Raw genomic sequence first — 21,723 nt, 5'->3', positions numbered from 1 at the left:
GTAAAACTAATCTATTGGGTGGACAAAAACTTTTAGTTCACAGTACCGGTGGAGTGATTTTGATAAAAAGGAAGGAGGGCCCTGCCATGGCTACAGCCATTATTCGTATATACAGACCACTAGCAGGTACAATAAGCTTATACAACTACATATTCATCCCTCAGAGTTCCATAATATTTAAAACCCAGTGAGCAATGGTAAGCCAGTGCCTCCATCATGCAGCATAATTAAGTTTATGCTCCTTGTTTGAACTTAATAGTTATTCATTTGCTGTCATCCTCCAATAATTGCAATCTTATTTCAAAAGATAACGTACAAAGCCTAAATGAAGTTTTAAGGGTAAGACTTAATTTGTTTAAAGCACAAGGACAATTGGCACAGACAGAAGTAAAAAACAGAGGGCCAACATAAGCCTGTGAATGATACGTGAACATTAATAAACAGCTCATACTATCCCCATTGGAAAACTGAGTAAATCCCATGACATTCCCTTTAACACACCAAGTCTTTACTGTGTCTTTCGGTTCTTGTCTTGACTGAATCTTGTCTCCTGGGGAATTTCCAGATCCAGCCCATCCTTTCCATTCTGCTATTAACTTACTTAAGTTAGCCTTCCTTACTTCCACCCTCATGCGTACCAAAGCTGCCTAAGCAACGTAACAGTGGCCTCTGTCGGACATTTCAGATGAAGACAGTCCCTGACCTCTAGGGCATGCAACTGGCCAGGCCTCACCTGGGTCTTATCTCTGTATCCTTCCTCTCCATATCAGGGTCTTGCCCATGCTGGGGGTCCCCACCATGCAGACCTCAGGGCCAATTCTGACTTCAGGCAGGAAGCACTTTCAACCAATACAAGATCCACATTCAGTCTCAGCACTGTTAGCTCTAACTCATCTGACCTTGGCAGGACAGTAACAATGCTGATAACTGCCTCTGTTTCATTCGGGGCAGGCGCAGACATCACCATCACTCCTCCCTCTTCTCAGACTTTCCCAATTAACATGTGTTTCAGCTCTTATAAACTGGCTGCTTCTACCCTTAACTCTTTTCTTATACAGATAATCTGCTAGGTAAATAATCCAGGTCATTCCTAGAAATAGGGCCTCTTTTTGTTTTTAAGAGCATTACTGTAATATAATTCACACACCGTAAAATTCATCCATTTAAAGTATACTGCTCAACAGTTTTTAGTAACTCACAAGGTTGTGCAGCAGTCATCACAACCTAATTCCAGAACATTTTCACAACCCTCAAAAGGAATCCCACACCCCTCAGCAGGCATTTCCCCTTCCTCCCAATCCTCTCCTACCCCTGGGGCCAACTAAACCACCAATCTACTTTCTGTCTCTACTGACTTGCATGAGCAGGACATTTCATATAAATCCAAACACATAATATGTGGTCTTTGTGTCTGGCTTCTTTTACTTATTAGTATATGTTTTCAACATCTGTCCATGTCATAGCATGCATTAGTACTTCATTTCCCATTCCTTTGCCATCACATGCCATCATATGGCTATATCATACTATATTTACTCATCCATTGGTGATGGACATTGGAGTTGTTTTTATATTTTGGCTATTATGAATGATGCTGCCATAAACATTCATGTACAATCTTTTAGGTGAACATATGTTTTCACTTTTCTTGGGTACATTTTTTAGTAGCGGAATTACTGGATCATACCATTAACTTGAAGAACTGCCAAACTCTTTCCCAAAGTAGCTGTGCCATTTTACATTCCCATCAACAGTGTTTGAGGGTTCTAATTTCTCAGTATCCTCACCAATATTTTAACTGAATGTGTGTCTTTTTGATTGTAGCCATTCTAGTGAGTATACAGTAATATCTCCTTATAGTTTTTTTGTTATAGAATCTTTTTAAACTAATCTCTGTATTCAACGTGGGCAAATATACAACCCCAAGATCAAGAGTTGCATGCTCTACCAACTGAGCCAGCCAGGTGCCCCTCCCTGCAGTCCCATCCCAAGATGGGATATTGAGTGTCTTTTCACATGTCTTTTCACATTGTCTGTTCAAATCTTTGACCACTTTCAAAGTGGGTTGCCTTTTTATTGTTTAGTGTAAGAGTTCTTTATATATTCTGGATACAAATCCTTTATCATATGTATCATTTGCAAATTTTTTTCCCATAGCCCCATTATTTCAAAGTCTTCCTGCTATAAATTGGCACACAGTTCCTAAATCCCAACCCTAGGCCAAAGTCCTGTTACCCATCAACAATCTGCCATAATTCCAACTTCCATATACCCAGAATTGTGAGTCATGTCTATCCTTGTGCTCCATCAAGAAACTGCACTATTCTTTTACTATGTGGTAGATCTGCTATGCTAACTGCTGCCCAGAACAAAACTTCCATTGCTATACCCACTCCCCTAACACCCATCCAGCCTACCCCAACCCTGACCTTTCTACTTCATCACACTGAACTTCCTACTTCCTCTGCCTATACCATGCCCTAGCACAGTTCACTTGTGCCAGTTTGTGGAATCACCCTACTTCATCAAATCTAAGATGCCATTAATTTTAAGGCCAACATTATTTTATGCGCCAAGAAAGGGGGAGAGCCACCAAAACAACTCTAGCATGTCTTTGACTATGAAGCCTCTCAGCGTCAGAGATGCTAGAATGTAAAGGAAAAATGTGTCTTAGAGTTAACACAATACAGTAGTTCTAGACAACAACTCTGTAAGTCTGGTATTGTTGTTCCAGATGAGATCACTGAGGCTCGACAGTTAAATGACCTGCCAAAAGCCACAAAGTCAGTAAACTTGTAGGACTGGGATCCAAATTCAGGTTTGACTCCAAAGCAATGTCCTGCTTCCATTACACTTTCTTTAATCTGTCAAATTAACATCAAAGCATACAGCATGAACCAGTTTAAAAATAAATCCCAACACTCTCAAATAATTATTTTTAAAGTTACAAACTGCTATTACCAAATAGAAAAAAAACAATTAAAAGCTGTTTCATTCGAAATGAAAACATTCCATTTCTACATTAAGAATAAAGATCTGAGGATGGAATATAAAAAATACTCTTTGATCTAGCAATTTCACTTATAGAAATGATTTCCTACTGATCCATCTATACAGACAAGAAATGAAATGTGCAAGGTCATTCATTATTGAATTTTTAACCTAAAAGACTGGAAACAAATACCCTTCAATAAATGGACTGCTTAAATTATGAAACATTCATTCAATATGAATGCAGCCATTAAAAAAAGAATGACTTCATGTACTAATAAACGTGGAGGAATTTACAAGATATGTTGTTAAATAAACAGAGTTTACTTATTTGCATTACTGTGCTTAAAGTATCTCTGGAAAGATACACAAGAGACACAAGATATCATTACCTGTGGGAAGAACTCAACCTGGTTTGCTGGGAGACCCAAACGAGCAGGAGAGAAAAAATTTTGTAGGTTTTGAAATCCAAAATATGTGAATGAAAGAGGGAATCAAGGGGAAAGGTCTAGATGAATTAAACACAAACTCTTTAGTAATAAAAGCAGGGCACAGGAATGTGAGGAAGCCTGGATTCTAGACTCAGCTCTACCACAACCAGATGAGTGTTCCTAGAGGAATCAACCTCTTTCTAAGGTAAATGAGAAATCTGCCCCATCTGATCTTTTAAAAAACTCTGGCTCTCTAATTTTATTAGGACATATTTAGTCCCCATACTGTGTCAAACAAAATTTGTAGATTCTATCAAGAATTCCTTTTTTTTTATGCATGTGATATAGCAGAAAAAATATCAGAGTTTAAGTTAGGAAGGTTTGCTTATACCCCGAGCTCCCACTACTTTGTAGCTGTAGAATTTGCAGCAGATCACATCACTAACAAGTACTATTACCTGGGAGGCTGAGATTATAGCTACTTTCACAAGTTTGTTAGAGGAGTAAAATAAGACACACACAAAAAAATTTCTCAGATTTCTAAACCACTGTGTGAAACGTAAATTATTAATATATACAGAATCCCCCCTCCAGGTATTATAAACTAAGTACAAGAAAGAGCATGGACTTTGGAATCTGTCAGGCCTGGATATCCCAATTACCTGATGTGTGATCTTGGGATTTCAAATCTCAATTTCCTGACCTATCAGATGGCCACAGTGATTCTCATTTGAAAGGGCTACTGTGGACTGCTCAGCTCAAAGGAAGCATTTAAAATTTGGTTCTCAGGCAGCCGGGGTGGCTCAGCGGTTTAGCGCCACCTTCAGCCCAGGGCCTGATTCCGGAGACCCGGGATCGAGTCCCACGTCGGGCTCCCTGCATGGAGCCTGCTTCTCCCTCTGTGTCCCTGCCTCTCTCTCTCTCTCTCTCTCTCTCTCTGTGTGTGTGTGTGTGTGTATCTCTCATGAATGAATGAATGAATGAATGAATGAATGAATGAATGAAATCATTAAAAATAAAATAAAATAAAATTTGGTTCTCTTGGGGTACCTGGGTGGCTCAGTAGGTTAAGTGTCTGCCTTTAGCTCAGGTCATAATCCCAGAGTCCTGGGATGGAGCTCTGCTCAGCTGGAGCCTGCTTCTCCTTCTCCCTCTGCCCCTCCCCCCTACTCCTGTGCTCTCTCCCTCTCTCTTTCTCTCTCTCTCTTAAATAAAATCTTTTAAAAATAAACAAACAAATAAATAAATAAATGGTTCTCTTTATTTCCAAACTTAGAAAAGGCTGCCTCATAAAGCAGGTAGCTGACATCTCTCTTCTGGCTGTAACTTTTGCTGCCCAGGGCCTGGTTGCTTCCCTTCTCATTTCCTTTCCCTTCTATCCACTGCCACCTAGAATATCCTAAACCCCGTCTTCATTTCTCATTTATTCCTGAGAATGAATGGTCTGTAGGAGCAAAACTCGAAGTAAAGGGGGCTGGTGATTTTCACGGTCCATGTTCTATTAAACTTTTAAAACTTCCACACGAACCTTCCCTAGGCTCATTCACTAACCCATCCAATTTATAAATGCTAACTGAGCAACTATGATGCATTAGGAGCAAAGGATGGAGTCCCAGCTTTTGTAGGGACTGGCAGTTTTGTAGAGGGTTGACCATCAACATATAAATAAGCGAAATATATATAGGAAAGATCATGTGAACTCTAAAGGAAAATAAAGGGGGCTGACAGCAGCAGGAACTAGCAAGGAGAATGTGATATTGCTTAAGAGAGCCAGAGAGGGCTTTGCTGGCAATGTGACTTTTCAGGATAAAATCCTAGATCAATCCTAGATCAATAAAATCCTAGACTCCAGGGGGAGTCAGCCATGCTGCTATGTGGGGGAGATCGCTGCAGGCAGAGAGACATTAAAAGTAGTGAGGTGAGAGTGCAAGTATCATGTGTGAGGAATAGCAAGGAGGCCAGTGTGGCTACACAGAAAGAATGAATGGGCAAAGTGTACATGAGTTCAGAAAGTTAAAAGAGGCAGTCAAAGCCTTGAAGGCCATGATTAAGGACTTTGGATCTTATTCTAAATAAAATGAAAAGCACTACAGAGTTTGATGCTCGGATCTTATTCTACACTGGTTGTAGAATAAGCCTTCCTTTCCCAGTCTTGGTATGTAATGGACAGAAGTCTTTCTGATACTTCCTTTCACAGGGATTAGCCAACAACCATCCCACGAAGGCAATCGAAGCAGTGTGTATGTACACTTCACTTACAATACCCCTTAAAATGTTGTGGCAAAAGATTTCTATTGATTCAAGGAGGCAAAAAGGAAAAGCATTTTATACATATTTAGGAAAATGTAGGTCAATTATATTTGAAAGTTATTTCAGTAATACATTTTTAAATATGCTTAATCATTTTATAGAAATATAGGTACAAGTGAAGAATATTAACACTGTAATATGGATTTCTTTTTTTTAAAGATTTTATTATTTATTCATGAGAATACATAGAGAGGAGACAGAGAGAGAGGCAGAGGCACAGGCGGAGGGAGAAGCAGGCTCCATGCAGGGAGCCCAACGTAGGACTCGATCCGGGGTCCCCAGGGTCATGCCCTGGGATGAAGGCAGGCGCCAAACCGCTGAGCCACCCAGGCTGTCCCTGTAATACAGATTTCAAGAGTACCCATGGTATAGTAAGTTCATTCACTTGACAAATATTTGTTGGAGTATTTACTGCTTAGGAACTGGGATATAGTCCTGAGTGAGAATAAAACTCATGTGGCTCCTTCCTCCTGTGGAGCTTGCATCCTAGTAGCAGAGACAATACATAAACAAGCAGAATAAAGATAACTTTTTTTTTTTTAGAGAGAAAGAGAGAGAGAGGTAAGGACAGTGGGGGAAGGGGAGAGAGAGAGAAAAGGATGGAGAAGAAGGGAGAGGGAGGGAGAGAATCCCAAGCCAATAGTCAGAGGCTTAACCGACTGAGCCACCCAGGAGCCCCAATATGAAAATTTTTGAGATAAGTACTACAAAACAGAACAGACTCCAGTGGCTAGAGAATGGATGGAAGAAGGGGCTTCTTTTTAAAAAATTAGAGTACCAAATATTGTAGCCATGGGTCTATAGCACAACTGAACTTAAAAGAAAAAGAGCCTTATTAAACCTCTTATCCTAAAAATCAGAACTAAATTTCTCATGACCTTCATCTCAAAGTGGGAGAGGAGAGAATGTTCTTACCAGAGGTTCTCTCCTAACCACATGCCAGAAGGTTGGGCCAGCACTTCTCAGAAAGTGGCTCTGTCTATTCACACCAAAGACTACCTACCCTTCTTACTTCTAACTATTCAGCCCCATTTATCCACCCAGCAATTCCTGGTTTCTATGAAATCCCTCCTTGTGGCACACAAATTTAAATTAGACTAGATCACTGGACAAATTTAAACTCTTTTAAGTGGAGAAAACATGATTCATATCAAAAGGAAGCATATAAACATTCGTCTTACAAAAATACTCAAATATGTATATTTTAAAAGTCAAGAGCTAAATGTCATGTGTTCGTAGAATTTAAGACTTTGCTCACACCATTTAAAGTCCCAAATTATAGCTTGCCTATACGCACACAGCCTAATTTTATAGTACAAGAATGCCACATCAATTGCAAACCACACGAAGAGAAAATAAACATGCAACTAAATTTTGAATCACATTTGTATGTACATAGGTCAGATACTATTCTTCCCTTTAGTAAAAGTACTTTTACAATGCTCATTAGCAAATTCGAGAAAAGGTTTTACTCACTGTAGTAGGCTGACTGACTTGTGGCACCCAGAAAGATGCCTAACTCCTAATACGCTCATACTTGTGAATTTGGTCTTACTTGGAATTAGGGTCTTTGAAGATACAATTAAGTTATAGATCTCCAGATGAGATCATCCTGGACTTAAATCAAATGGCTGTGTGTTCCTAAAAGAAAAGAGGGGAAGATTTGAGACACACAAACACAGACAAGACCCAGAGCAGAAGGCCACATGAAGATGAAGACAGACTGGAGTGATGTGTCCACAAGCCAAGGAACACCAAGGACTGCCAACAATCATCAGAAGCTGGGAGAAAGGCATGGAAGGGGATCCTCCCTCAGAACCTCCAGAGGAAACCAACTCTGTCCACAACCTGACTTCAAGGTTCTGGCCCCAGAACTGCAAGAGAATACATTTCTGTTGTTTAAAGCTACAACATTTATGGTAATTTGTTATAGCAGACCCAGGAATCTAACACATTCACCTATAAAATTTGAATTCCCCCTTCTTACTAATAATTTTTTGTATGTAGTTCGTAAGCCCAAGAAGAGTGGAGGACAAAACAAAATATTTTTTCTATTTACGAAACTATTAAAACTGAGCTGCATTCACAGTACCAACACCACAATTTATTACAAAGAGATATACATAGACACACTGTTCCTTTCAGGAACAGTTTTCATTCTCTGAACTAGAAAGATTCAGTCAACAAAATAAAAAGTGAAGGAAGGTATATGGATTTAAATAGTTCTAAGTTCTTAATAGTTTGGGGAAAATAGTCTAAAAGAAGTATAATTATCAAAATTATCAAAAAGAACTATATATAATTACATGTAATAATAAAGTCTCAAGAGCATAACAAAATATTATTTTACTTTAGTTTTTTATTATAAAATAATATATCCCAGCTGTAAAAAATTTGGGAAATCATAAGAAAAAAAATTTAATACTCACCTTTAAAATCAAATCTGGTCCTCACCACAATTTCTCACCTTTATTGCTCAAATAAGGCCCAGCATTACAGGCCTTTGTTTACAATCAAGTTTATATGGCAGTTACACAACTATGAAATTGAGAGTGTACAATGGAAATTCTGATCTAATTTTAACATAAGCCTTATAATTGAAACACACAAATGGGAACTACAAGGAGAGGCTATTGTCATGGGGGTTTCCGACAAGGTGCTTTCCCTTCATCATTTTGGGTCCTAAACTGTTCTGGTCTCTAATCATAATTTACATATCAACCAAGTCCTCAATTTTAGAAATAATATTTTTAAGAGAGAAAAAGCAATAGATGATGATCAAAATACTAACAAATTTTATTTAAGAGTTTTTGGATACTGATCTCCCACATTTCGCTTTCATTTTATTTTCTCAAAAATAAGAATCAAATAGATGGCACAAAAAGTAGTAAAGAGGAACATCTAAGCTGCCACACAATAGCAAAGATTGCAACACTGAGGGTGAAAATTTTTGCCAAATCAAATCTCTGAATGCATGCTAACAAGTGGTGTTTTTGTTGAAAACAAAAACTTCACTAACTCCAGGTACAATTTTAAACTGTTCTGCCATTTAGATATGTTTACACAAAATTACACAGCATCTCCATTCCGTCACTGTGGACTGCCCACAACGACTTCCTTCCAAAGAATACAGTATGGAACATGGCTTTATAGTAGAGAAATCACACACAATATCTCAGCCAGGTGACCATGATCAACATCAACAGTAAGAATTATGTTGATAGTGTATACCCTTGATATGATGTGATGTGATGTGATGTGATGTGATGTGATGTGATGTGATGAACATGGCACTTTTCACTTCTGTCTTCCTTCTAAAAACCCGTAACCCCAGTTTAGTCATGAGAAAAGCATCAGACAAATTCCAATAGAGGGGCAGTTACAAATACTTCGTAAGTTCTCCTCAAGATGGTCAAGGTCATCAAAAACAAAGGAAGTCAGCAAAGAGGAGCCCAAGGAAACATGACAACTAAATGTAATGTGGTATCCTGACTGAATCTCAGAACAGAAAACAGATACAGGTAAAAACTATGGACTCCTGACTAAAGTATGAACTTCAGTTAATAACAAAGTATCATCAATATTGCTTCATTAATTATAACAAATATTCCGCACGATGTCCAAGGTTATTAACAGGGAAACTCGATGCTGGGTATATGGAAACTGTTCTATCCTCTCAATTTTTCTATAAATCTAAAAATTTTCTTAAATAAAATCTATTTTAAAAATTTACATGGCAGTCATTTCCAGTAAAATACTGATTAAGGTCCCAGATAAGGACCTTATCCATGTAAAGCTTAACTTATAGAAAACAACTAGAGCCACTCAGTACTCAGTTTCTTTTAGCACTAAGATTCCATCTAGATTTTGCAAGACTGATAATTAAAGTACTTGGGGGCAAGATAAAGGGTGTCTAGACCTACTTTACCTTTCAAACAAACATCTGATTTATCATGATAAGGATGTGAAAAGCCAAGGTCTCATAATCACAGAGCTATTATAAATAAGTTAATTTGAAACCAATAAAAATAACCAAAAAAAAAAAAAAAGTAATTCAGAAGATGCTTCTAAAGCAGCTTTGTGCAGGAAGTTTTGGCCTTTCTTCCATCACTATGGACTAAAATAAACATGTCCCTAAACACACTGATTCCCCATTTCCTCATTTACATAATGAAAAGTGACTACAGCATAGTGCAATATCCAAAGGATGCTCACAAAATAATAGCATATCATAAATAAGAACGTAACATTCTTAAACACTTCACTAGCATCTGCTAAAAGCAAATAATTCTGGTAAAGTCTATGTAATACTTTGTCTCTGGTTTGCATCAATATGAACAAGAGAACCACAAGAGGAAGACCAAATGGGTATAAAGGAGGGGAAATTGAAGTCACATTTAACTTATCAGCATTTACCAGGCCCTCCTCTTAAATGCATCCTCCTGCAAAAGTGTCCTAAAGAAACTCTCATTTCAATTAACACTTACTGAGATGATCCTAAAAACTGTTACACTGCAATTCAGCAAAAGTAGGGTTCTAAACGCAAATCACACATTGGAGGATAACACAAATGAGTAAGTCCTTGCCCTCAAGGCATCTACTAGTTGTCAAATAGAAGGCAAGACAAGGAAAAAATACCATCTTCTGTTGACTCTAGGATGCCATCAATTGGAAGATGCATCCTAATTACAAAGATATTAAACAAAGAATTTTTTAATGTCTCAGAATGGATAAGATACCATAGTTTCTGGATAACAAACGCTACAGTGAGTTTAACCTCAAATACTGGAGAAGCACAGGTGTAGATGTACTGCCATCTGATATTACTATCTCCAAAGGTCCGGGCGTCAGCATGAGCAGTGCTGTGGCCCATAATCCTCTAAATAAATGGGAAAATACAATTCAAAATTTATACATCTTGCCAAGAACAAATTTATTTACCAAATGTAAAACAGACCTGTTAGAGATGCAGAATATCTTTATCAACAAAAAGTTTTAAAGCCAACATGAATAAATTCATATTGACACTTCACTAAATTATTTGGGAAACAAAATTCACAGGTAATTTTTTACTCCTAAGAAATGGTCGTTTTACATAAAGACTCCTAACTCTGGGAAACGAACTAGGGGTGGTGGAAGGGGAGGAGGGTGGGGGGTGGGGGGTGGGGGTGAATGGGTCACGGGCACTGAGGGGGGCACTTGACGGGATGAGCACTGGGTGTTATTCTGTATGTGGGCAAATTGAACACCAATAAAAAATAAGTTTATTATTTAAAAAAAAAAAAAAGAAATGGTTGTTTTATCAGAAAGAAACTTAACCAGATCCTAACCATCTTAACCAGATGAGAGAACTTAATCAGTTTTCCCTCTTAAGCTTCCTCTACAAAACAAATCTGATATACCAACACTTTTAAGTGTACAGAGAGAGCAATCATAAACTACATTTCTAAAAGAGAAGCAGGCCATTGTCAGAGATAGCAGGAAGAACAAAACAATCATTTTCATGTTTTTCCCTTCAGTTAGGACCAACACTCTACTTTAGGACAGGAAAACCTTGTCTTTGCAAACTCCTTAAGGCCATGCACATAAACCCTAGAGAAATATTTGTTGAATGAATGAATCACTATCCTAATAAATCCTATTTGGACATTCACTTCTTTTTAACACTAGAGTGCCCAGGGATGAGACGACATCTGTTCAGTTAGGTGCCCCTTCTAAGAGAAGCAAAACCTTTGCTTTACAGCAGGAAATCTAACCCAGGGCAGGGGAACCACCTATCCCAGTCTCCCAGGACATGCTTCCCTGCTGTGGTCACTGCAAAAGAACCTAACTCGGCCAGGTCACGGAACAGCTAAGACAAAAATATTTCCTGAGGAAGACAGACGGTGTACAGTAAAGACAACCCAAACACAGATATCTTATTGATTCTTTCAATCCCCACTTTTGAGGCTATTCAAAAATAACTGTAAATCTGACTAACAGAAAAATTAAGTTTTACACTCCAAACTCCTTCAGGGACACATAAGTCAGGTACACACAGAATTACATGTATTGAATTGGCAGCAATGCCTGAACAGAATTTATATTTACATGTGCCAGGCACTAAGTGCTTTAGATACATTAGCTTACTGAAACCTCACAAGAAGTCCATGAAGTAGGTAAGCACTATCATTATTCGCCTCTATCTTACAGGTGAGGAGGAGGAGACAGAAGAGGTTAAGTAACTTGCCCAAAGCCACAGGCAATAAGTGGTGGAGACTGATTCCAAGCAGTCTGGCTCGATTCTGTGCCCAAAACCACTACATTACACTGAGAGCTACCTTTGGAAAACAAAATAAATGTATCGTCTCTATTTTCTCTATATTTATGGAGTAAAATGTCCAGACCTCAAACCGTCCCCACACATCTCGGTCAATCCTGACACTGGTAATAAGCCAGCCAGTGGTCAAAGAAATGTTTCCTAGGTATGTATGACGGACATTGCAATAAACATAGATCTAAAACTATCCAGACTCCCTTCTACCTTCACAGATTTACTGTACATTATGATTTCTCTTTCCCCTTTATTTTTTTTAAAGATTTATTTATTCATGAGAGACACAGAGAGAAAGAGGCAGAGACATAGGCAGAGGGAGAAGCAGGCTCCATGCAGGGAGCCCGATGTGGGACTTGATCCCGGGTCCCCAGGATCACACCCTGGGCTGAAGGTGGCGCACTAAACCGCTGAGCCATCCTGGCTGCCCTCTCTTTCCCCTTTAAATTGTTATATCAAAACATCTCATACCCAATACTAAACTGATAAAAGGTCATCATGCTACCCAACACTTATGGTAGAGAAATACAAATAATCAGTTTTATTTTCCCAAGTACAAAATGATTATGTAATCAAAACAACAGGAACTTGCAGGATAAAGAGAATCCAACATGACAAGATAAAGCGAGTTAGTTCCATCCAACCAACATTGAGTCTAAGACCTCTTACCTTGAGGCATTCACAATAAGGAAGCTGTCAGCCCAAAAAGGAAAAGAAAGAGTTCACCAGAAATAAGATTATAAAAATACTAAACAACTCAACTGTAATCACGTTACATATTTACAACAAACTAATCATTGTACAAATGTTTAAAGAACAAGGAATAATAGGGGCGAGAGAGTCACAGAATAAAAGAATATAAAGATGAGTTAAGTAAAGGTCTTCCTGCATAATTCGTTTATTTAGTTGTAGCCCTGTCTACTCACTTCATCCCACAAAAAAGCCACATTCATTTGAGGTCATTTTACCTCCTGCTATTTCCTCTGCAGTGAGTCTGCAAAGTTGTGAGGCATGGTGGGGATCCTACTCATTGAACAGAAAGCAATTGAGTGAAACATACAAGCAACCAAACCTCTGGCACCCTGTAAAACCACAAGAGAGCAACATCTTTTTTTCCCATGTTCTAACACATTTTTTAAAGTCATTTTCTTAAGCAGCGATATACCTAGAATGACTGCATGCTTGTCTAGAGTCATACGCTCTCTACCTAAAGTCAGGTCAATGGACACTAAAACTGGATATTAAGTCAAAAATTGTAAATGGACTGCATTAACCAACTCTCACTGACTGACTTGCTCATTTCACTAATTTCAATCTATAAACAAAAGCAACTGAAATTTTTTTCTGTAGAAACTCATTAATACTTAGTCTCCAAAGTTAAACTTCAGGTTGGCCCAGAGATTTGCCTTAATCCATTTTTTGTTGCATTCAGAAAAACTTACGTAAAAACATTAGCTAAGAATAGAAGACAAAAGCTGAAAAAATGGAATTTTTCTGAAAGGCACTACATAAACTGTGTTTATATAAAACAGCATGGATGGGCAAAAGTAAAAATACTAAGTAATATAATTTATTTTTGAAGACCCTATATGCAGTTATGAAAAGAAACAGCATATAAAAAATGGCAAAACTGGGCAGCCCCGGTGGCCCAGCAGTTTAGCGCCGCCTTCAGCCCAGGGTGTGATCCTAGAGACGGGGGATCGAGTCCCACACCAGGCTCCCTGCATGGAGTCTGCTTCTCCCACTGCCTGTGTCTCTGCCCCTCTCTCATGAATAAATAAATAAATAAAATCTTTTTTTTTTAAATGGGAAAACTCTGAAAATACCAGTTAATTTCCATAGTAACTTAACAATAAAAGAGAAAACTGATTGTAGTAAAGAAATAAAGGCAGGTCAATATTTCTAAACCTCTGGAGAGTGTCCATACTGGCTCTCCTCTTCTACTAATAGGACTCCCAGGAGCAAATGTACTTTCTCAACACATTTCCCTTCGTGGAAAGGTGGTGGGATGGGGTAGGGAACTGTACAAGGATGGCACTGACATCCTTTATTCTTTACACCTACATTCTAAAGAATGATCAAAAAGTGCCAAAACAACTGAATGATCAGAAAGTGCCGAAATAACCCCCTTGCAGGGCTAGGGGTGGAACCTAAATCTGTTTGTTATTTCTGGCAGGTCTTGTTTTCTGCTGGTGCACATCTGCTTGATCACTCCAGCGTAAAAACAGCAGGGAGAATGGGGGGCCGTCAATTCACTAAGACCACTTTAGCCCACCTCTACCCACGTCAGCCTGGTTGGAGGGCTCCTTCTTAACCATCAAAGTCTCAGATTTAGCTCCTTTCCCACCAAGCCACCCCCAACTTTTATCTGGCCCAAAGTTTAGTCTCTAATTGAAATTCTGATTCCTTCCTGAAGTTCTCCCTTTCCTGTGTTTTCTTATCAATAAGTCCTCCCTCCTCTTATTTAAGCTCAGCCTTGTCTGGCGACAGCATAATTAGAATGCCTGAATAGTCCTAGGACCAACATAAGAGAAAAAATTAAAAAACAGAAAAGCCTTGCTAAACAATCAGATCCAGAAGTCACAAGAGCCAGTACTACTGGGCTTTCGGGGAGCAGGGAATTCCAGAATTACACAGATTCTTTCAGAGAACAGGAAAGGAGGAAACACTCCCTAACTCATGAGGCCAGTATAATCCAGATATCAAAATCAGACAAGGACATTAAGGAAAATCAAAGTCATAGGCCAACTTCACTAAAATATAGATGCAAAAAACCCGAAAGCCCATAAATAAAATATCAGCAAACAGAATCCAAAAATACAAAAACAAGAATATACATTATGACCAAAGTATTCCAGGAATCCATGAACACAAGGATATACAAGCTTTTTTAAAAAGTTACAAATATAATTCACCATATGAGCAGATTGTGGAAAAATAACATGATCACAAGAGATACAGGAAAGCATGAGAAAATGTCACATCTTAAAAACTCATAGCAAGTGCAACTAGAAGGGAACTAAAAACCTGCAGAAACAATTTTAACCGTGAAACTCTAAAATCAAGAATAAGAGAGAATGTCCACCATCACCATGTTTATTCAACATTATATTTGGAGGTCCAAACAATACAGTAAGAACTGAAAACAAATTGTTAGCTGATATGTTCATCAATACAAAAAATCCTACAGAATATACAGAATAATCATTGGCAAGAGTTGTACAAGGTATTTGGATACAAAAATCTATATAACAATCCTCAGGCCTCCCTCCCAAGAAAGGCCATTTCTGAATACAAGTTATTACAAAACTTTAGTCAAATAGATGATACCATTTACAGTAGCCAAGAGCAAATAAATGGTAACTAGGAATAAATATAATAAAACATATTCTAGACCTTTATGGAAGGAAACTATAAAGCTTTAAATAAAGGCCAAAGACAGCGGGAGATACATATGATTTGAAAAGCATTATCAAAATTCCTCTTTTCCTTATTATGACACAACTTAAAGATACGGCATGTGAGTGCCTTGGCTGGCTAAGCATCTGATTCTTAGTTTTGGCTCAGATCGTGATCTCAGGGTTGTGGGATCGAGCCCCATTATCGGGCTCTGCGCTCAGTACGGAGTCTGCTTTTCCCTCTTCCTCTGTTCCTTCCCCCACCCTATCTCTAAAGTAAATAAATAAAATCTTTAAAAAAATTTTTTTAATTTTAAATTTTAAATCCAAAAGGTTTTTGGATCTGGCACTGAAGGTGACAGAACCAGAAGGACCAGAAGATGGTTGTAAAATTTATGAACAGGAAAACACCCAAGAAATTCTTTACAAGAGAGAACTGTTTGGTTTGTTCAATGCTGTTTTGCCAGCACATATCCAGTTCCTAGTACATATAGTACTGGCCACAAATATTCATTCAGTGACATTTTTATTGAATGAACACAGCAGCGAGGCTTATCCTAACCATTTGTAAAATTAAGATAGAATGGAACTGACACGGAATAGGCAGAAAAACTAATGGAATAGAATAGATGGCCCAAAAAAATCCACATATATGAAACCTGACATATAAAGGGGAAAGATGAACTAGTCCAAAAAAAAGATGCTTTGAATAGCTGCTTGTAGATATGAGGAAAGTGAAACTGGGTGGAGGGACCTATAAATCTTCAAACACCACATGCATTATCTCTAGAACCTCTCTAGCAAAGTCTCATAGATTCTTATTTTCCAAATATATTTAAATGCTATTCTAATTGAAAAATATATATATAGTGCTTTACTTGGAACAGTATTGCTGAATGATTTAAGTGCTTACTAAATATTATTCTTAGGTCTGAGCTCTCAAACTCACCTTGTTGTGAAGCCTTGCTTCAACCACTTCGTAGCTTCGTGACCTTGGAGAGGTTACTTGATTTCTCTGAGCTTCAATTTACTCTTCTACAAAATGAACTTATACTAATACTTAACAACAGAGTAACTGGTGGAGTTTTTAATTTTTAGTTTTTTTAGAATGCCATTGAGTTTGTAGATTAGCATTTAGAATTGACATAGTTAAGAGCTTATATCTTCAAATCTAAGAATACAGTGTGCTTTTCTATTCTTTCAAGTCTTCTATGTGAACCATGGTAGCATTTTTAAGTTTTCTGACAGAAATGTTAGACTTCATTTTAGTGCATAAAAGTATTTTTTGTTTGCTGTCGTATGAGTCTCTTCCCTACTGTATCTTTTATTTGGTTTATAAAAGGATAATTTTTTTCATCAAATACTACTGTGCAATATGGAGTGGGGCAGGGATTGGAGAAAGAACAGCAATTGATCCCATTTTGAGGGAGGATGGAATTCATTAGGCTTCTCTCAATCTACTTACTCAAATTTAAAACTTTATGTCTGGGAATATTACAGAAAAGCATCCAGCAAAACATTAAGATACTAGAACCTTTGCAGCGTAATTTGGTTTTCTCTCCTTGAATAACACTGAAAAGTGACCTTATTACCCCATGGCATGGAACCCAAAAACAGCAGTGAAGGCTTCGACAGAATATGTACAAATCTGAAAATCCCAGGGCATATGCCTGATGCTTTATTCACAAAAGGACATAGTGGCAGCTTAAATCTACAAGTAACTATTAGGTTATATGGCATCTAAAACGTCACTATTACATAATTTATAGCATTTTGTATACTGAGTTTCTGTGCCAGGAAATACACAATTGTTAACTATTTTACATGACGTCTGTTTATTTTTAATTATCCAGTTTCATTGATTCTGAAATTTGTTTAGTAAGACCTTTGAAAGCTAAACAATGGTAAATGAATGAATGAATGAATGTAAAAGTTCTCTGAAGCATTTACTCCAGTTCACATAACAAAATCAAGAGTTCCAATTCAATTTAGGACATAGTTTCCATTAAGAGCAAAATGTCTGTCCTCTCCTGTGTTTAGACCACACTGGCTGACCCTGAAAACTGCCCCTTTTGTACCTCTCCTTTGTGGTTTTTCACAGCTGCCCTCACCTGAACTTCGGATTCCAACTGAGCTCCAAATTTCAATTTGTGACCCTCTGAGCACTCAAGTCCTCCCTGTTAGTATATTACTTCGAATGTAAGTTGTCATATTGCTCCATAAAAAGCATGCAGTCGTTATTGCTCTGGTAGGTGGGGCTCTTTCCATCAGTCTTTTCTGTTCCTTCTCTTCAGTCCTTGGCACAAAAGTGCTCAATGGACACTCTTGGCTGACCACCAGTCCTATTCACCTATAGAAACCAAACTACTACTATGGGATCCTTGGCATTTGAAAAAACATTGTAACATTGTAATGTGTGTGACCCAGATATTGTTTAGTGTCTAGCAGTAGAGTAATGAAAGCAAATTGCAAATATAAAATTCATTTTTATTTTTTTTAATTTTTTTTTAATTTTTTTTTAATTTTTATTTATTTATGATAGTCACAGAGAGAGAGAGAGAGGCAGAGACACAGGCAGAGGGAGAAGCAGGCTCCATGCACCGGGAGCCCGATGTGGGATTCGATCCCGGGTCTCCAGGATCGCGCCCTGGGCCAAAGGCAGGCGCCAAACCGCTGCGCCACCCAGGGATCCCCATAAAATTCATTTTTAAAAAAAGTCCATCCTCTACTGGGGTGTTTGGGGGTGGGAGGGTGGTCATGAACAACCAATAAGTTGAAATTTATGTCATATCTTAAATAATTTACCTGTTCAGCAGAGAAGCAAACATTGCAAATCAATGATTTGGCTTTTTAGTTCAGCAGTGGAAACTAGGCATTTACTTGGCTAAAGAAAAAAACAACTCAGGGTGTGCCTGGGTAGCTCAGACAGTTAAGTGTCTGCCTTCTGCTCAAGTCATGATCGAGGGTCCTGGGATGGAGCCCCACATCACTGGGCTCCCTGCTCAACAGAGAGCCTGCTTCTCCCTCTCCCTCTGCCTCTTCCCTCTGTTCATGCTTTCTCTCATGCATGCTCTCTCTCAAATAAATAAATCTTTTAAAAAAAAAAAAAAAACTCAGATGAAGCAGAAATAGCCTAAACCAATTAATACAAATTAAGTCAAAACAACAGCAGAGTTTTAAGATATAATATGCATGAATTTCATTACACAAGCTATTATAGTTAAAATACCACTAAATGTACTCAAAATGATATGTAAAAATAAAAACAGCTGAACAAAGGGTGGTCAAACCTCAAAACAAGTGCTATAACCACCACCCAAAAATGCAAAATAGAGGAAGTTGTCTTCTTCAGAGTTTAAGAGGGAAAAAATGCTCATTCTATCTAACTTTTATTCCACCAGGGAAAGTAGTCCCACAGAGGAAAAATCAGTTTCACGCCCTTCCTATGTGTTCAAAGAACAAATACAATTTGCCATTACTAACATTAAAAGAGGCAAGCAGTATTACATTAGCATCAAAAGCATTTTTATCAGTACTAGCATAGTTGGCTTTTAATTTGCACTCATAAACTAAGCAAACTAAGTCTGCAGTAGTTTGCCTACACACACACACACACCCTAAAAACCCCAGAAGGCTGTGAAGATTAAAATTTTACTCCCGGAGAATAACTGATTATCTTACCAATTTTCATTTGATTTCATTCTAAAGACATCAGTAAAAGTGCTACTAGAATTGTGACAATATGAATTCATGCAATAAAGTCCAAACAACAGAAATTCTCCCCCTACTTAACAAATCTCTAAATGCTTTAAGGAAAAAGAAAACATATAAATACATACTTTCAATGTCTTTCCAACCAGCTCTTCATAGATTCATACGTACTTCTTGCCCACAACCACAACTCATGAGATGAAAAAAATACAGATGAAAGCTTGACTTACTCCCCACCCACACTACAGGTAATGAAAAGAAATGCTGCTCCGTAAGTCACCGTAAAATGAAAGGATTAAAACACAGGTCACACATGAGAAAGCAAGGAGGGAAAAATACAGAGGCCAACTATTAATCATGATCACATTAAGTGGTTTCATTAGAAAAAAAGCAGCTCAACAGGATTTTTAAGATTTTTACTTATTTATTCATGACAGAGAAAGAGAGAGAGAGAGAGAGAGAGAGGTAGGCAGAGACACAGGCCAAGGGAGAAGCAGGCTCCCTGCAAGGAGACCCATGCGGGACTCAATCCTGGATCACATCCTGAGCCAAAGGCAGACGCTCAACCGCTGAGCCACCCAGGCGTCCCAACAGGATTTCTTTTTAAATAAAATCTAACAATGTGGTGCTTATAAGGGTAACAACAAAAGGGTGAGCAAAAAAAAAAAGCATCAAATTTAGTCAACAGAGGAAAGCAAACATGAAAACATCGTATCAAACATGGTCAAATTTATTCGGCAACAGCTATAGGAGACTTTTAAATGCCATTATGCAATAATGGAAACAGTATTACTTAGGCAACAGAATGTATCAGTCAATGCAAAAACTATCAGAAACACTAGAAGTTGAAAAAATATCTATAGCATGTAGTCAAATGTGATAAAATTACACTGCTAATAATAACATTAAGTAAAAACACTAATAGGACACTAAATATAAATTATTCAAAAAATTTGTAAAGTATTTTATAGGATATAAGGAGAAAAAAAAATCAGTAGCAAACCAAGGACATATACTGCATTCATTTTGATTTTAACTATCTTGATATTTTAAAAGTTTAAAAGTTCTAGCCCAAGCAGTACAACTATAGAAACAAGAGGTAAATATTGAAAGGGAAAAAGTATGTATGGAGACAGGTATTAGCTGGACTTATTGTGGTGATCATTTCCCAGTATATGCAAAAACTGAATCATTATGCTGTACACCTGAAACTAATATAAAGTTATGGATGCCTGGGTGGCTCAGTCAGCTAAGTGTCTGCTTTCAGCTCAGGTCATGATCCTGGGGTCCCAGGATCAAGTCCTGTATCAGGCTCTCCCTGCTCCATGGGGAGCCTGCCTCTCACTCTGCCTCTACCTAACTCTCTGTTTCTCATGAATGAATAAATAATATCTTTAAAAAAATAATATCTCAATTATACCTCAACAAAAGTTAAATAATAAATAGGAAGACACAAACAAAAAGGCAAGAAGAAAACATTTACAATACACATAGCTGGCAAAGGACTCGTGTTCCAAATGTAAGAAGCTCTGCAATTCAGTAACATAAGCAACCCAATTTTTTAAGAAGACAAAGGATTTGAACAAACAGATGGCCAATATGCACCTAAAAAGATGTTCACTGTCATATGTCAGAATAAAGCAAATTAAAACCACAGTGAGATACTACTTCACATCCATTAAACTAGCTAAAATACCAAGTGCTGGTAAGGACCCAAAAGAACTGAAACTTCCATACACCTTTGGTTATAAAATGGTACAACTGGGATGCCTGGGTGGCTCAATAGTTGAGCATCTGCCTTCAGCTCAGGTCACATTTACAATATGACCTAATAATCCACAAGTTGGTTTATAATCCAAGAGAAATGAAAACATAAATCAACATGGTAGCATATATATGGATATTCAGTGTGGCTTTATTTTTTTTAATAAAGATTTTATTTATTTGCTCATGAGAGACACAGAAAGACAGGCAGAGGGAGGAGAAGCAGGCTCCATGCAAGGAGTCCAATGTGGGGCTGGATCCCAGGAACCCAGGATCAGGCCTGAGCAAAAGGCAGGTGCTCAACCGCTGAGCCACCCAGGCATCCCTTCAGTTCGCCTTTATTCATAGTTCCTAAAAACTGGTAACAATCCAAATGTTCCATCAACAAGTAAACAGACAAATAAATTGCAGTGTATCATAGTATGGAACTCGACCAAGCAACAAATAGGAATTAACTACCAAAACAAGCAATATCATGGATGAATCCCAAAACATCCCAGGCACAAAGGAGTACATACTGTATAATTCCACAACATAAAATCCAAAACAGGCAAAATTAAACTATAGTGATCAATACAGTGGGTACCTCTGGAGATTATTAATTGGGAAGGGACACAAGGGACTTTTTGGGGTGATGAAATATTCTCTATCTTGCTTGTGCTAATGGTCACATAATTTTGACATACAAATTGGTCAACACTCACCTAATCCACTGAATATAGTTACATTTTATTGTACATGGTTACAACTAAAGAATGAGAAGGCACGCAGGAATGCAATGGATGGGCATAACAGGAAGCTCTGA

At 37.9% G+C, this 21,723-nt stretch overlaps 1 protein-coding gene across 4 annotated transcripts in view; it reads right to left on the bottom strand.

Moving 5' to 3' along the window:
* RRAS2 (RAS related 2) overlaps positions 1–21,723 on the bottom strand; it is a 74,557-nt gene that overhangs the window by 25,850 nt on the left and 26,984 nt on the right. The window contains exon 1 of one of the 4 annotated variants that reach the window (XM_072725593.1): positions 734–2,006. The exons of the other annotated variants lie outside the window; for them this stretch is intronic. The gene's annotated coding sequence lies outside the window, so the exon portion shown is untranslated. Of the gene's footprint in view, positions 1–733; positions 2,007–21,723 lie in introns of those variants that run through there. 4 annotated transcript variants of the gene reach the window in all.

Source organism: Vulpes vulpes, chromosome 11 (genome assembly GCF_048418805.1).
Source record: "Vulpes vulpes isolate BD-2025 chromosome 11, VulVul3, whole genome shotgun sequence".
Lineage (NCBI taxonomy): Eukaryota > Metazoa > Chordata > Mammalia > Carnivora > Canidae > Vulpes > Vulpes vulpes.
The sequence above is the reverse complement of the archived record's forward strand: the minus strand, read 5'-3'. Positions and strand labels throughout refer to the sequence as shown.